The 17,546-nt window shown below is 33.1% G+C and overlaps 2 long non-coding RNA genes across 2 annotated transcripts; one reads left to right on the top strand and one right to left on the bottom strand.

Annotated features, from left to right (window-relative positions):
• Positions 1-226: 226 nt before the first annotated feature.
• LOC136061170 (uncharacterized) lies at positions 227-3,869 on the top strand. Its single transcript, XR_010631031.1, has 5 exons — positions 227-345; positions 1,556-1,583; positions 1,794-1,874; positions 3,011-3,141; positions 3,737-3,869. It is a non-coding gene; the product is annotated as an uncharacterized LOC136061170 (long non-coding RNA).
• An 11,493-nt stretch (positions 3,870-15,362) lies between these two features.
• Positions 15,363-17,271, bottom strand: LOC136069807 (uncharacterized). The gene is made up of 4 exons (XR_010631030.1): positions 17,095-17,271; positions 16,059-16,382; positions 15,906-15,977; positions 15,363-15,801 (listed from the first exon to the last, which is right to left on the bottom strand). It is a non-coding gene; the product is annotated as an uncharacterized LOC136069807 (long non-coding RNA).
• Positions 17,272-17,546: the final 275 nt, after the last annotated feature.

Raw genomic sequence — 17,546 nt, 5'->3', positions numbered from 1 at the left:
TGAGAGAAAAAATTGGGGAGCGGGAAAAGTGAATTATTTTCCCAGTTTTTTCTCATCTATTCCTTTTTCTCCATAACCTCTTAGTTCCGTGTTTGTCTCCATCCATGATACCGTATCTCAATTTTGAAGTTTATCTCTACTGGCTTGAATTTGGTTTCTCTCACGCAAACAACCAGAAACTGTCCCAAAAAAAAAAATGTGAGATTTGAAGGAGGCAAAGATGAGAGATTATTGAAGATTGTGATTTGAGGAGCAGCAGAGGAGTTCACTCTCTTTTACTGGGTTTTCTTTGAGGAATTTCAATCTCTCATTCCGGTTGGCTTGAGAAATTTCTCTGATTTGCAGGTATAATCTTTTGCTTCTCTTTAAATTTAATTTTTATTAATTTGTTTCTAGAGAAGACTTAGAACAAAAAAAAAAAAAAAAAAACGAAATTTTACTTTGGATTTTGAGTAGTGAAGTAGAATTAAGTAGACTGATACAAGAATATAGGTGTTGTTATTTTGTAATCTAATTTTTGAAGGTTTATTGGTGAATGTAAGGTTAAACTTGTGATTTTTTTAAATTCAAATTATATGTGTAGTTTGAATTTATAGAATGCTCTGTGCAAAGATCTATTCTTTACACTGTTAGTGAGTGGGAAAAGATTTTGTTCATGTTTTTGGAGTTATATAGTTATTCTGCTGAATCCAACTGCATTGTAGGGATATAGTGAACTTTATTTATTTATTTTTTTTAACTATATAATTGGGGCTGTATTTGTGTGTGGTTTCTGTGTATTGATAGGTTATATTCAAATTAATATACATGCAGAGATATATGTTTTGTTGCTTTAGAATCCAGTCTTCGAAGATTTTATTGATGAACGTATGGATTAGTAGAGTGCTCAGTCCAAAGATCTATGCTTTATAATGTGTTAGTGAGTGAGAAATGATTTTTTTTTTCTTCATGTTTTTGGAGTTATGTAGTTGTTTTGTTGAATCCAAGTGCACTATAGGGGGTCAGTGAACTTTGTTTTTATTTTAAATTTGAATTTTGGTTGTTTAAATGGGTTTTTAAGCATGTAGCTGTATGATTTTCTTTGCCTTTACTCACATATATTTAAGATGATTTTTGGGGAATTTGATAAATTAATAAACTTTATTGAAAAAGAAAATCACTAACTAGTTCACAGGATGTTAACTTAAATGGCATCAATGTCAAGAAAAAGTGCAACAACCGATAAACTTGTCACAATTTAGAGCCAGAAAGGTCTATTAAATCAGACATCCATTTAAAAAAGGACCGTAAAAACATTTTCCTAAGATCTGTTTTACCCTCTCCAAATAGTCCACATAATGCGCATTGGTATTGCATCCCAAATATCACTATTAAGAGGTGTAGCAAACCTCTCCTTCCAACATTCCAGCAAATCAAATGATAATGTATTATTGTGGGAATGGTCCTCTTAATCTGGGTTGTCATGATATTTGCATGTCCTATTAGTTTGAACATTCTGGCTTCAATATTATGAAGTTATTATGTTTCTAATGTTTCATGGAATTTATTATTGTAGGCTATCACTTCATCAGGAACAAAGAAAGGTGAGCTATTTCTGGCTGATGAACCCCTTTAAAATTTATGTTTCCCACTAATGCATGCTGAGCTTTATTAGACCAAATCTTGTTAGTGTACTGTACATGGTCCTTAGGCAGTCAATCAGGATATCAATGGTCACTGCTTTTTTTGTTTACTTTAATGGCATCCTAGCATTTTAGATATTAATAATTCCAAGGCTTTTGCATCCTCACCAGATCACAACAAGGTAGGCAATGGAAGATTAGAAGCTTGTCCTCAAAAGCAAGTAGTTAAGCAAGTGGACTAACACGATCAAGGTTAGTTTTTTCCTGAATGCTAGACTCTTGGATGTTGATGTTTTTGGTTGTTCTATTGCTATATATATATATATATATATATTCTTTCTTTTTGTTTAGTTTATTGAAAGTGTCGTATATGGTGGAGACTTGCACTAGTTCACTTTAGTTTATTGCTAGTATTAGACTTGATATACTATTAAAAATAAAACTAGTATTTATTTAATGTTAACAAAATGTAAGTAAAAAAAGATATAAAATAATTATAAAAATAAAATAAAATAAAACAAATGTTACAATTGAGAAGAAAAAAAGGGCATTGCGGCCAGGGGGCCCTTGGCTCCATGCTTCTAGACTAGTCCACAAATAACACCGCCACTCTATTGATACCTTGTGAAGATAACCATTTTTTTCAAACCATAATCCAATGGGCATTGTATTGATTAGATTCTTGGCTGCTAATTTTATTGGCTTCTTGAGTTCTTGTTCATTTGAAATACCTGAATCTTCTAACATGTTAGTTTGCTTTTGGGTCACACACCTTGATTGGTTAGCTGCTATTTCTACCATTTTTTTAAAACTCTAAAAAAAGTGTCAAAGACCTAACATTCTTTCCTACAGATTTTATGGCAGTTTGCACCCCCAAATTGAATGTGAGGGGGTGCTCAGAGATAGTTCAGAGGTATAGAGAGAAAGTGAAAGTGATTGTCACACTCTCATTTGACCTGCTTTTTGTCAAACAGATATAGCTTTTACTTAAAAGAAGATATATCAGTGTATATATATGTGTTAAGTTAAACTTTGTCACATGCTTACTACCCAACATGGAGGAATTTGAAAGTGTATATTCTGGTTGCTTATGAGCTAAATTCACATATTTTTTGGTTCATGCATGTGGAAAATGACGAAAGAAACAGATTAGATGGGGATTCTTATGTTCAAATGGTATATTTGAATTTGATTTTTCCCTTATGGTTGTATTTAATTAACCATCCCCTTCTTTCCCTTCCCTTTTCTAACTTGAACATGCCATTTTTTGTTGTATGTGGCTTCCATCTTAGCAGCTAAAAATTGTGATTTTTTTTTTGTTTGATGTGAAACAAAATAGAACCATGTAATTCATTTTATAATTATCCAAGTACTAGCTGAACGTGCAGAAATGGAAGCAAAATTTGAAGCAGAACATGCTAAAAGGGCGGCTGAACATGCAGAAATGGAAGTAAAATTTCAAAGACTCTGACAGACTATGCGTGAGGAACTTCTGGCAATACTAGCTAACCAATCTCAGGTACACCTATCTTATATAAATTTTTGGTGGGTTGTTTTGTTGGTGGTGGGTTGTGGAAGTAGGTAGTTTTGTTGATGGTGGTTGTTGACAATATATATATATATATATATATGGTTATGTAGTTTCATATAGTTTCTTTTGATTGAGTAAAAATTCTGTTTTGGTGAGATGATTGTCTAACTTTTTGGCAACTTATTTCTGTGCAAGCATGTGGGATCAATCTGTTCAGGTTGGAATGTTTTGATTGAGTTAAAAATACTGTTTTGTTGAATTGATTGTCTGACTATTTGGCAACTTATTTCTGTGCAAGCATGTGGGATTAATCTATTCAAGTTGGAAGGACTGAATTGTTTTACTTGTTCAAATTGGATTTAAGGCTTCTTGTTGTTGTTGTTGTTGTTGTTGTTGTATATGATCACTCTTGTGTTTACATTTGTCTCATTGTTGGTATCTTTAGGTATTTTCTGGAGTTCATGTCATGGTTTTAAATGGAATTTTTTGTGATAATTTCTATACTTAGAAATTACCAGTAATAGAGTGTTATAAATCTAGTCCTCAATTTATACTTATTTATTTATTTTTTTTAATTGTATAGGGTGGAGGCCAATGAAGCGGCTGTGAAGTATGCATGGATATCACTTTCTGAAGGGAACTTTTCTTACAAGTTGCGTATATATTTGTGTATATTTACTTTTGAAATTATGTATTTGATCGTAATTAACTAAACAAGTTATGTGTATATTTGTGTTCTTGGACATATCAATTTGATAGGGTACTTTGACTTTTGCATTTATATAATTTGTATCTTTAAGTTGTAGTTCTTAAATATAATGTTTTATACTATCTTATAATACGTATATTGCATGATAGGGTAATAGACAAATTATTAAAAAAAAAAAAAAATCAACCTATTGCAACAAGGTTGTTTATTGTAATAAGCTATGACATTTTTTACAAAACTTTTGAAGCAATAAGCTATTGCCACAAAGTTATTTGTTGTAATAAAGAAGTTATTGCATCAACTTGTTTGTTGCAATATTTAGGATTTATTGCAACGAGATTTTTTTGTTGTATAAACCTATTGCCTCGGAGTTTATTACAACGGCTTGCAACAACTTTTTTGTCGTTGCAATAACACTTTATTGCAACGACTTTGTAGTTATTGCAACGATTTTTTCCGTTGTAATAGACCTTTTTTCTTGTAGCGGACTAGGCTATTTTTGGAAAAGTTCTAGAGAATCGAATTTCCCTTTAGCTGTCAAAATTTCATCTAATTTGAATTTTAAGTAAAACGATATGATCAAAATACTGAAGCTTGTTCTGATCTGAAAAATTAGCTTACTCTTATCCAAATCTCCTTTTTTTTTAGGATTTTCCCAAATACGTTTTTTGCTTATTTTTTTAAGCATTCTAACCTTTATAAATAGGGGAGGTCTCCCAACATTCAGCACACTTTCTGACCCCCTCTTTTTGGCTTTTGTCTTCTGACTTTTCAATTCCCCGTTAAAGACATTCTGGAGGCTTTTACTTTAGGATTTTTTTTTTTTTTTTTTTTAAATAAAGTATTTACTTTAGGAACTTCTTTTTTGTAAGTAAAGTATTTTAGGCTTTAAAGAGGTGAACAAATTTCTTTGAATCCTAAAATATTCTTTCATTAGAAGAGCACGCTCATGCAAGAGGTATTTTGTTTTTCTTCTTTCTTTTCTTCTTTCATTAATTTTGGTTATTGTTTGATGCATGAATATGTTTATCTTATTTTTATTATGTTCTATTCTTGATATGGTTACCATGCTTAAATACTTTGCTAGAATTTTCTTTAACATGTGCTTTGGTGATTGTTTATTATAACTCTTTTTCTTAAGTTTAAAAATTTGCAATGGCTAACAAAATTCTTTTATGAAAACTAAAAAACTGATATGTATTTTCAGATTTGATTCTTTCTAAATTTAAAAAACTGATCTGTATTTTCAGATCTAATTTTCTTTAAACACAAAAACTAATCTATACTTTTCAAATTTGATTTTTTTAAAAAGACTCAAAAAACTTATATGTATTTTCATTAAATAGATATCTGATTTTTTTTTTTTAACACAAAAACTTATTTGTATTTTCATTAAATACAGATCTGATTTTTTGAGAAAAAAGTTTTCTTGGTTACAAAATTGAATATTTTGAAATTTAAAAGAAGGGGTTGAAATTTAGGTTGTAGTTTTTTAATATATGATGTATGCATAATAAATTCACCTTATGAATGTGAATCATCTTTCAAAAAATCTTATTATCTCTTTTACATAAAAACATGTCTGATTTTTTCTTGATAAAACCAATTTTTTTTTTTTTTTTTAACTCTACACAAAACAAATCTGATACTTTTTAACAAAAATCTCATTTTTTCTTTTACATAAAAACAGATCTGACTCTTTTTTTATAAACCAAATCAGGTTTTTTATTCACAAAACAGATACGAATTTTCTTGAAAAAGAGGACATCATTCATAAGGAAAATCTATTTAAATTATTGCTGTCATGTGTGTTCAACATATCATTCAATATCATGCAAAAAAGGTATATTGGTCATTAGAGTCTAGAAGACCAGACTCTTTCTGGGTAGAATGGGTGCCTAACACCTTCCCATTCCGTAACGTAGCCCCCGAACTTTGGATTTTTGGATAGGCAGATTAGTGTTTTGTCTATTTAATTTTGGTAGATTGTAATTAGGACCAAAGTTTTGTATTCTTTTGCGTAGATTTTAACTAGGAACCAAAGCCTTGTAAGGTTTAATTTACCAAAATTGTACTTGTCTTTATTCAATAAATGACATTCGAAATATTTTGATAATGTAATTTGTATTTATTTATTTATTTTTGTATAAAAAATAAGTGACGACTCCACACCACTTACCCAAATAGAGAGGTGCCTTTAAAAGCACACAAATCTGTTTTTTGAGAGCACCCGATTTTCCCGGTCTCTAACAACTACACAACAGAGAAATATAAAAGAAAGATCTATTACCATCACAAGAATAATTTAGATGTTAAAACTTTTGAAAGACCAAAAAATATTAAAGAATCATAAAATTTACTTCCTATAAATTTTTGAAACAAAACAAAATGTATATGAGAGAAATATGAAAGAAAAATTGATTACCTTCAAAAGAATAATATATGGTAGTCATTGAAATTTGCTAAACATGTTCAAATATTGCAAAAACTAACATCATACCCTCCTATTCTGAGGGTTACCATCAAAGTATCATCATGTGGTTGGATGGTCCCTGCATTGTCTTCATTCGAGAAACCCAACGCCAGTTGAATTTCTACTCTGGCCCTCTTCGGCCCAAAGCTAGTGTCCTCGGCGGAAAGTCGAGCTACAGTCATCACCCTGGAGGGCTGTGAACTAGTCCTTCCAGGTGTAGTAAAGATGACATTGATTGTGCCTATTGGGGGCCTTGAAGAAGCATTCTCTTGAGTCCCAAACCTTGATTGGTCACCCTAACCGTTGGGGCAGTACAAGAGATGCTGTAATCTCCCCTCCTTGACCAGCTGCTCTAGATGATTCCACAATATTCGGCAGTCCTCAGTGGTATGTCCCCGCTCCTGGTGGTACTAGCAATGAAGGCTCTAGTTGCGTCTCAAAGGGTCTCCACTCATCTTATTTGGCCATTTGAAGTATGGCTCGCTCTTGATCTTCTCTAAAACTTGATGCACTGGCTTTCTAAACACTGTGTTTACCACTTGAGGAGCTGCAGGAGAAGATTGCCCAGCAAAATCCCTGCAAGGCCAGTTATTGTTGTAGCGGTTCGACTTGAAATCTCTCATCTCCTGAGGGATAACCTTACCCTTTCCCCTGTCTTGCTGCTGGTCCTCCTCAACTCTCTTGTATTTCAATCCGATCCATGAGTTGGCGTATACTGGTAATCGGTTTCCCAGTCAAAGACTTCCTCAAGCCATGTTCGGCAGGTAGGCATAGCTTGAAAGTGCTAATGGCTACATCGTGAAAATCACTATCTATCTCATTGAACATCTCCCAATATCTGTCCGAATACGTCTTTAGGGTTTCTCCTTCTCTCATAGACAAAGACAATAAAGAAGCTAAAGGTTAAGGAACCTTGTTACACGTGATAAAGTGGGATCTAAATACTTGAGTAAGTTCCTTGAAAGAATCAATGGACCCTGCCCTTAAACTATCAAACTACCTCATCGCTATAAGTCCCAAATTGGATGGGAATACCTTGCATATTAGGGGGTCGTTTTTGGAGTGTACGGCCATCCTTTGATTGAAGTGGCTTACGTGCTCCACAGGGTCCGTTCTACCATTGTACATGGTGAAAGTGGGTTGGGAAAACCGTTGAAGAAGTCTCCCTCTCTTAATCTAGAGCGTGAAAGGTGACCTAGAAATTTAGTTAAGTGCTTTGCTCATAGCGTCGTTTCCCAGGCCGATCGAGGATGAATTTATATTTCTACGTTCATGATGATAGTCCTCATCATACGAGAAAGACTCACTAGGGAGAGTCCTCGATCTGCGCCTATAGCTACCATCCTCCTCACCATCAGAAGAGAAGTCAAGATTAGGGGAAGCTCACCTTTGCCGTTCATGACGCAAGCTTCTCCTCAAGTGATCAATCTCCTTCTGCATGTTTATGGCATTCTCCTCCTGAGATACGTGGCTTTTACCCCGAGCCCTACTCTTGCTGGTATGGGTAGTGTGTACACTCCCTTCTCGGTCCCTTTGTTGTTCAAGATCACGGAAGTGATCTTGACGTTGGGAACCCATAGATTTTGCTTGGTGTGGACTTGAACCTACCATCATTGAAAGTCAGATTCACTATAACACCAGTAATTCCCACAGACGGCGCCAATTGTAAGGATCAAATTTAAATTCTTAGCCCACTACGTAGATGGACTTAGGCATAAAAAGCCCAAACAATGAATTTATAGAGAATGAGTTGAAAAACTGGGTTTTAGTTAATCAAACAAACGCTAGAATAGGTTCATATGATAAGAGAATGAAAGGAAGAAGAATTGTATTGAAGAAAAATAGTCCTTGGCAAAGGTCCGAGGATGTCTATTCTTATATATTGTTCTCAAATTTGGTTACAAATTTAGTTCTTGGAAGCTATAGTATTTTTTTCTTCAATTCACGATCCCTTCTTCTTGTTGCCTTCTTCACCTTTTATATCCTCTTTCCTTCTTATTCCTACCTCACACATGTATACTGGAGGGTTGGTGTTGATACTTGTCCCATCAGCTCCTCCCCTATGTCATCGTATAGTAGCTGTAAGGCTGAAACAACACTGTTCAGGTATCATCTCCACATCAATGAGACCAGAGAGTTAGCTGCAGTGCATTTAATGCGGAGGCAGCAGCTTTCTCCTTAGATATTTTAGGGCACTTTCCTGTTCGATACCTCCACGGTACTTATCAACAACAACGAGACTTCTTGGAACATCACCTTAAGTGATAGACAACCTATTCAGACCTCGGCATCAATCAGCCGAGGATGTATTCACCCTCGGCCCACCTTCTCGAGCCATTATGGTCAAAGTTAACCTATATTTACTAATACAGTCTTTTCTAATAAAGATTCCCTTGCCTCGGACAACCCCTTTTCCTCGGATTGGGCCATAGACTCGTCACAAATAAATGATGGTCTCTCGGGCCCAATATTCCTACAGTTATTTTATCCAAAGAAGTTGATAAGATCAAAAGTTTTTTATTTTTATATAAAAACTTATTGAAATTTGGTAGAGCCACTTGGCGCAACCAATTATATATATATATATATATTAAATCTAAAAAAATTTCTACAATTTGGTGAAGCCACTTAGCACAATTACGGCTTCTAAGCCCAACTTTTATTATATATATATATATATATATTTTGGGGGCCATAATGAGTCCATGTTGTTTGAGGTTTCTTTAAAAGATAAAGTGTCGCGTTGGTTTCTTTTATACAACATATTTGCTTGTAATAGCAAGTATTGTACAGTTGGAATCTACTTCTACTAAGTTACTAACTATATTGAAAGTGTTAGGAACCTAGTGGTTCTTAATGGGAATGGATAGGAATTATAGGGGGATTGATGAGAATTGTAAGGAAATTGACTTAATTTGAGGTAGTCACCCTCCATAGAGAAAGAGAGAGATTAACAAAGAGAGAGAGAGAGAGATGCACTAATGCACTAAGAAGTTGGTTTATTCTTTAATTGATATCTAATGTTGAATTACAATCATGTATTTATTGGAAACTAGCTCTAATGTCATTGGCCCACCTGGCTCAAGATAATTGGCTAGTTAATGTGCTTTATGAATTAAGATATGTGTTAATTAAATGAGCTACAAATCCTAACTAACACATCCTAATCTCAATCAACTAGCTAACTACCTAACTAAAGGGATTACATCAATTATTTCATATTCCTAACATTTCCCTCCCCTTGAAATCACCTTGCCCACAAGGTGTTTTTGTGAAATGACACCTTTATTAGGGGAAACCAGCCACTAACCCAATACGCCAAAGCATCTTGACCGTTGATTACACGAATAGTTTCAAAGCAATTAATCACAGCCCATGACATAGGAGCATAACGCAAAGTAGTCGTATTGAACGTAGCCTTCAGCAATATAGGACTCAGTTTCTTATAAAAATTGTGACCATCTCGACTATGGAATCCATCATTTATCCTACAACTGTCTCCAAGAAAAGAAGCATCTAGTTTCTTGGCTTTGTGACAGCCACTAATGAGCAAGATGTGGCCCCTACGGCAAGGTCCAAATTCAATGGAATTGCCACCAACATGCATGACTGTTAAGTCCACGCCTACATTCTTGATTACATGAGCAACAACATTTGTTGAGGCATGAGTTTGGCCAACGTTAAACCCCATTGGATCACTTGCATTCACACCAACAGTGTATTCTTGCTCCGCACCAACAGCAATAGGTTCGTATTGTGAGAGATCGGGCTACTTGAGGGGTGCTCTCAAAAAGAGATTTGGGTGCTTAGGGCACCTCTCTTTTGGGTAATTGTGTGGAGTTGCCACTTATTTTTTTATAAAAAAAGAAAAAAGAGAAAATAAGATACAATTTACATGTCCAAAAATACCTCAAATCCATTAATAGATTATACAAATACAACTTGGTAGAATAACTTTACAAGGCTTTGGTCCTAGATACACTCTATGTAAAATTACAAAGCTTTGATCCTAGTTACAATCTACCAAAGCACAAGATAAAACACTAGTCTACTATCCAAAAACCTAAGTTCGGGGGCTAGGTTACGGAATGAGAAGGTGTTAGGCACCCATTCTACCCAAATAGAATCTGGTCTTCTAGACTCTAAATGACCTTTAAATACCCATATTCAAAGTATGAAATGTTATGCAACAGATGTTATGTCAAATCCTAGATCTAGGGTTAAACTTTTATTCAAGAACCTTAGATCTGCCATTTTATTTTGTGTGAAAAAAATTGATGAGAATGGTTAATGAAAAATTTAATTTTGAGTTTCCATAAAAGAAAAAAAGAATGGACTTTAAATAAAAATTCAGATTTGCTTGAGATTTTTAAATGTGGGAAAAAACAGATTTTTATTTTGAAAACACAAATTTTTTATTGAAAGATGCAGATTTTATTTTGATTAAAAATAGTCAGATTTTATTTTAATTCAGATCAGATTTTTTATTAAAAACATGGCAGATTTTTAGTTGGAAAAAATGCAGATAGGATTTTTTATTAATAATAGACCAGATTTTTATTTGGAAAAAAATGTAGATCTGATTTTTTTTATTATTATAAACAGAGCAGATTTTTATTTGAAAAAAATGTAGATCAGATTTTACTTTGAAAAAGAAACAAAGAAAAAAAAAAATACAGATCTGACTCTTCAAAAAAAAAAAAAAAATTGAAGAAAACTTGCAAATTTGATTTTATTTTTTTTAAAAAACGAAAAGAAAAATTGCAGATCTAAAATTGTAAGGCAAGATTCAACCCTAGATCTAGACATGTTCATCAATTAATCATGTGAAAACTTTTGAAAGCGAAAGAGAACATGTGTTAACATATGAGAAACATGATTACTTAAACACAAAAGAGAACATCTTGTCAATGGAAACTAAAACATATATGAAAGCATGTTATGGAAACAAAGTTAGAGTTATACTTGCATGAACTTAGTCCTCAAGGAAAGAGTTCCTCAAAGAAAAACAATTTTTAACAATTTTTTTAAAGGATTTAAGCCTCTTAACCAAAAAGAAGTTCCTAAAGCAGGGCTTCTAGAACTTCTTTAACGTAAGAGGAGAGAGAAGTCAAAAAAAGAAGGGTCAGAAAGGGGGGTTTGAATGTTGGGAGGCCTCTCCTATTTATAGAGGTGTTAGTTGCTTAGAAAATAAGCTAGGTTTGCTTAAAAATTAAGTCCAATCAGCTAAAAAATAAGCAAAAAACGTATGGGGAAAATCCTAAAAAAAAGAGAGATTTGGATAAGAGTAAACTGATTTTTCAGATCAGAACAAGCTTCAGTATTTTGATAATATATTTTTACTAAAAATTTGGATTAAGCTGAAATTTTGACATCCGAAGGGAAATTTGATTCTCTACAACGTTTCCAGAAATAGCCTAGTCCGAATTTTGTGTTCTACTATGCCAAAAGTGCGAATGTGAATATGAAATTTCCTACTTGATTAGCACGTTTTTGAAGTGCTCTCCAACTCTAAAATTGTATTTGGACGAATTTAAGAGTTATTTTCATGATAAACCTCATTCCAAAGTAATAATTAGGATTTTTAAAATAATTATTTTGAATATAATTATCCCAAAAGCCTAATTATCTACAGCCTTTAAATATTATCAGCTTATTTGTTTTAATCCCATGCAACAAATCTCACTTTAAGAAAAATACTTAACCAATTACAAAAATTCATTTAATTAATTTTAATCATTAACCAATCAAAATTAATTTCAATTAATCACACGTGATCGGTTTCATCCCATACAATGCATGCAAACCGTGAAAACTTGATCTCGTGATATCTTTTAATCCGACGGTCCGATTTGGGAATCAGATATACCGTCGCGACCATTAGAATCGCAAGATCATTTTTATGATATGTAATGAATGAATTAATGCATGTAGTGCAACTATGATTTTTAGGGTATATGAATAGTTATTCTACCAATTTTCCAAGATTAAATTATGGGTGCAAAATCATGTGTCTACACATGTATTGTAGATTCTTGGTTAGTAGTGTGTTCTTGCTCCACACCAATAGCAACAAGTTCATGTATTGTGGATTCTTGGTCAGTCGAATAAAGAGATTGTAGCCCCTCTTCTGTTATATTCTCAAGAACCTCTTGCAATCTTAAGAACTCTTCATTCATGGCCCTCTTAGATTTAGTCAAGGCCTTGACTTTCTTTGAAACAGTCTTGTGAGATTCTGTCAAGGCCTTAACCTTTTCTAAAATTTCATTCACCATTTTCAAGATTTCTTGCCAGTCATATTCACCTGTCTCAAGATCGATGGCTCTGATACCAAATTTTAGAAATCTGGTGGTTCCTAATAAAGATGGATAGGAATTGTTGGGAAATTGAATTAAATCGAGGTAGTCACACTCCATAAAGAAATATTGAGAGAGAGAGAGAGAGAGAGAGAGAGAGAGAGAGAGATAAGTATCTATACTTATTCTTTTCATCTACTTTCACAAGCACCTAAAATTGAAGGCGAGATCTTAATGGTTGACTACTTTCCTTGACAAATGAACCTTGAATTGGAATAGTGCAAGTGAAAAGCAGAGCATTTCTAGATGGTTGAACCTAGAGAAGATGAAAGTAATAAGAGTGTAGGCTTCCGGCTAACTTAAATATTTGTGGCCCACGCCTCCACTTTGTAGGATAGTGTAAAGGGATGGAAGGGATCGAATTTTCTGCACTTTGAAGACTTGAGAGCTCTTCATTCATGGCCCTCTTAGATTCAGCCAAGGCCTTGACTTTCTTTGAAATAGCCTTGTGAGATTCTATCAAGGCCTTAACCTTCTCTAAAACTTCATTCACCATTTTCAAGATTTCTTGCCGGTTATATTCACCAGTCTGAAGATTGATGGCTTTGATACCAAATGTTAAGAATCCAGCGGTTCCTAATGAAGATGGATAGGAATTGTACGGAAATTGACTTAAATCGATGTAGTCACACTCCATAGAGAAATATTGAGAGAGAGAGAGAGAGAGAGAGCGAGAGAGAGAGAGAGACACAGAGAGAGAGAGAGAGAGAGAGAGAGAGAGAGAGATGCACTAATGCACTAAAAAGTTGGTTTATTCTTTAATTGATATCTAATATTGAATTACAATTATGTATTTATAGGAAACTAGCTCTAATGTCATTGGCCCACATGTCTCAAAATAATTGGCTAGTTAATTCAACATGTGTTTTATGAATTAAGCTATTTGTTAAATGAGCTATATGTGCTCAAATCCTAACTAACTCACCATAATCTCAACCAACTAGCTAACTACCTAACTAAAGTGATTACATCAATTAAGTAGCAAGTTATTATTGACTATTATTGGTGAAGAAAATAATTTTAGTGGTGGGTTTAAATTAGAATCATTAATAACTTACCCTTGAACATTTGTTGTAAAAGTATTGCAAAAATATTATAAGCTAAACACACAAAAAGTGGCAAATATTATATTTGCAAAAAAAAAATGGTAAATATTGTGTGTCTATAAGATAAATTTACATTATAATTACAATGTAAATATAGAGATATTGTGAAAATGTTGTGTCACATTTGTCAATTTCTTATGGGTCAAACTAAAATAAAATAAAATAATAAAATATCAGATCGAGATATGACACAACTAAAAAATAAAGGTATTGTATTGTGAAAATGTCGTGATATTTTGTTGTTATCACAATATTTTCACAACTATTGAGGTGTAAGTTTCTTATAGGTCAAAATAAGATAATAAAACATTAGATTGAGATCAACTACAGTTGAGAATAGAGGTATTATGAAAATGTGGTGATATTTTGTTGTGTTCCTAGACTTTTTTTTTTTTTTTTGTTTAGTCAAATTTGATAAGTCAAAATTCACTTTTTCAAGCACAGTTTTCTTTGGCTGATTTTGTTTGTTTGTTTGTTTTTATTTCTTTACACACTATTTAAAATTTAAAGTAAAAAAAAAAAAAAATGATAGTTTCACACCAAAAGTAAGAAATAAAATTGGGTTCTTTAAGTTTGGGGTAATTTCATTCCTCCCTAAACTTTAAAAACGAGGAAGTACCCTAACTTTTCCTCTCTTAGTTAAACTATTTTGAAATCTTATGATTCTTAAAATGTTCCATTGTAAAATGTCTAAAATACCCCTACTAAATTTAATATCCCAAAATATTTTTCCATGTATTTTGAGTTTTATGTGGTGGTCATACTTAGAACATTGATTTACCTAGGTTAAATATTCTAGACTTAAAATTTTATCTAATGGAAACTTCAATGACACATGCCTTTTGTTATCTTCTTTTTTTTTTTTTTTTTTTTTTTTTTTTTTTTTTTTTTTTTTTTCTTTTTTTTTTTTATTCTTATATATATATATATATATATATATCTCTTCTTACTTAAAAGGGTGTTTATTAAAAATTAAGTGAGCTGATCGTGGCTAGACTCATAAAATGTAAGATAATAAAAAATGAAGTACAAATAACAAAATCTTTATTGTGGATAATTGCAAGTATTTGATGAAGACCTTCAATTATAGTATATGACATCATTTATTATAAAAATTGAAATATTGTGACAATATCTTAACAAAATTCAGTTGCTTATTATTGAAGAAGGATGACATTCATTTTCACTCTTAGAAGCTTTTAGCGAGTTAATGTTGCCTTTAGCAAAAAAGTTCTAAACTATCATGACAAATAAATACTCATATATTAAAATAGTTAATCTAAGTTTAAATACGTGGTTTCTTTCTTCTTCAAATAATAGTTCTATCATAATTTTCTCACTCAAAGGGGCAGCACGTGCTGCCCAAATTAGTAAATAGTAAAAAAGTTAAAATGGTGTAATTTGTTAGTGTTATCATTGATTTATTCATGATATTAAAATAATTTTCTATGACTATAATATATTGAATTATTGTATTTGTCTCCAAAATATATATATGTATATATATATATGGTAAAGAATCTGAATTACCGTATATGACAATAATATGTTAAATCATTGTATTTATCTCCAAATATATATATATATGGTAAAGAATCCGAATTATACCGTTCGTATACTTATGGTATGATATGTGTACCGTATTTAACGAACTATGAGTGTTACTATGCTTGACTAAACTTCCCTAACAATTCTTGGTTGTATTTTCCCAACAAACTAATCCCACACCACCCAACCATTACGCAAACTAAACTTCCCTAACAATTCTTGGTTGTATTTGCCCATACGACGACACACATACCGTTGAGAATTGGGGCCTAATAGTTTACAAGACATGGGCCACAATCTATGAGAATGGACATAATCCTCGAACATGGAACCTTCAAAGGTTTTCAGAGTGTGCTCAGTACTGCTGGGCTTGGCCTCGAATTGAATAAAATACGTTATTCCACTACTAGGTATCAACTGGATCTTCACAAGTCTAACAAATTCAAAATTTGTACCCTACACCAATTGTTCATAATCAAAGAATTAATAAAGAGTTATAAAGCATATATAGATGGATATTAAGAAGAAGAAGAAGAAGAAGAAGAAGAGAAGAAATAAACCTTAATTTCGTTGTAGCGCTCTAACAACGGCTGTCCATTGAGAGAAAATTCATTTCGTTCCTGTTCACGAAGCTGAGAAACAAGCAGATTTAATTGAAAACCTTCTCATAAAAAAGAAAAGAGACACACTCACCCACACAATGTAGCACATACCTCTGTCTCAGGGATCCATTTCGGACCTTGGCAAATTTTGAACGGGTTGTTAAGTTCAAGGGCAAGGGGGATGTTAGGAGCAAGTGTGGAAGTAGGGGGTTGAGGGCAAGAGTAGCTGTTTGAGGACAACGAATCTATATTGGGATCAGATTTTGCTTTTGTTTTTTGATGGATATTGGGATCAGATTTGCCTTTGCCTTTTTCTTCTTTTTCAAATTGAAGAGTGAATTCATCTTCTTTTTCAAACTGATGGTGAATTCATAGAAGTCTGGAAAACTTACATCCTCTTAGTCCTCATAATCTGCCATGATTCGATCTCTGAGACTAGAGAGAGAGATAACATGAGTTTTGCATTCTTTTCTCAGTAAAGATCCACTCACGGGCAAGGAGCACAAAATATGGAAGAGAAAAATCAAGGCAAACTGAACAAAAAGATAAAAAGGAAGTAACATACAACTACAAGTCATTCACACAAGCATGTTTTGGACACAAATCTCAAACACAATACAGTAGAGAGATACACCAAGGAAACATAACATACAGACACTTGCACAGAGCACAACACAAACCACATCAACAGCATGTCCAAACGCAAGGCAAAACCTAGTCAGGTTGACACACCCAAAATGAAAGAACCCATTTCGAAATCAACCCCAAACCTAGAAATATACCATCATTAACTTGAAACCCCAAAACCCAAATCAAATACCAAACACACAGAGGATCCACAAACCAATTGTTTTGCACCCAAAAACAAAACCCCAATTTTCAAACCCTAGCAAGCGGGAAATCCAATCCATGAAGAAGCACTGGGAAAGAGGGGGAGGAAAATACAGAAATTGAAGACAGAAAATATAATTGGGTTTTGGTATATCATATACAGTCGATCGAAACCCTAATTAGAGAACAACAAGCCAAACAAGAAGAAAAACCGTAGGCAAACAATTCGCGCTCTACATAGCCATAGCAATAGCCAAATCAGTTACAAGGAAGCCATATGAATGAATAAACCAGAGAAAAAGAGAGAGAACCACACCTGAGAGAGACCCTAACGTAACACTGCTTCTAAAAGACGCTTGCTATGAAGAGCCTGACTGCCCTATATATACATATCATGCAAGGTCAGTGACACGCATAATCACGCAATAAAAGCATTTTATTGCGAACTGTAACCTCCTTCATCTCTTTAATTTGGCACAAGTAAAATCAATCTCATTGGTCAAATAAAATTAAAAGGAAAGTTTTAATAAATACCCTCCTTCTAGTCCTCCATAACTTAGGAGCAAATAACTAAATAATTCAAATTATTCCAAAATATTACCCATTAATATTGGAGAGAATCAAGGATTTGCCATCAAAATATATTCTTCCACGATGGAGTAAGGACTCGAAACGAAGATATACATTTATTAAATGTATTTATGATGACTTGAATGGAAATCCTAAAGCACAACGTTATGATAAATTGCACACTTATTTTTATGAAGT

The sequence above is a fragment of the Quercus suber genome, unplaced genomic scaffold, assembly GCF_002906115.3.
Source record: "Quercus suber isolate HL8 unplaced genomic scaffold, Cork oak 2.0 scaffold_191, whole genome shotgun sequence".
In the NCBI taxonomy this organism is placed as follows: Eukaryota; Viridiplantae; Streptophyta; class Magnoliopsida; order Fagales; family Fagaceae; genus Quercus; species Quercus suber.
This window is presented reverse-complemented; position numbering and strand designations above follow the sequence as displayed.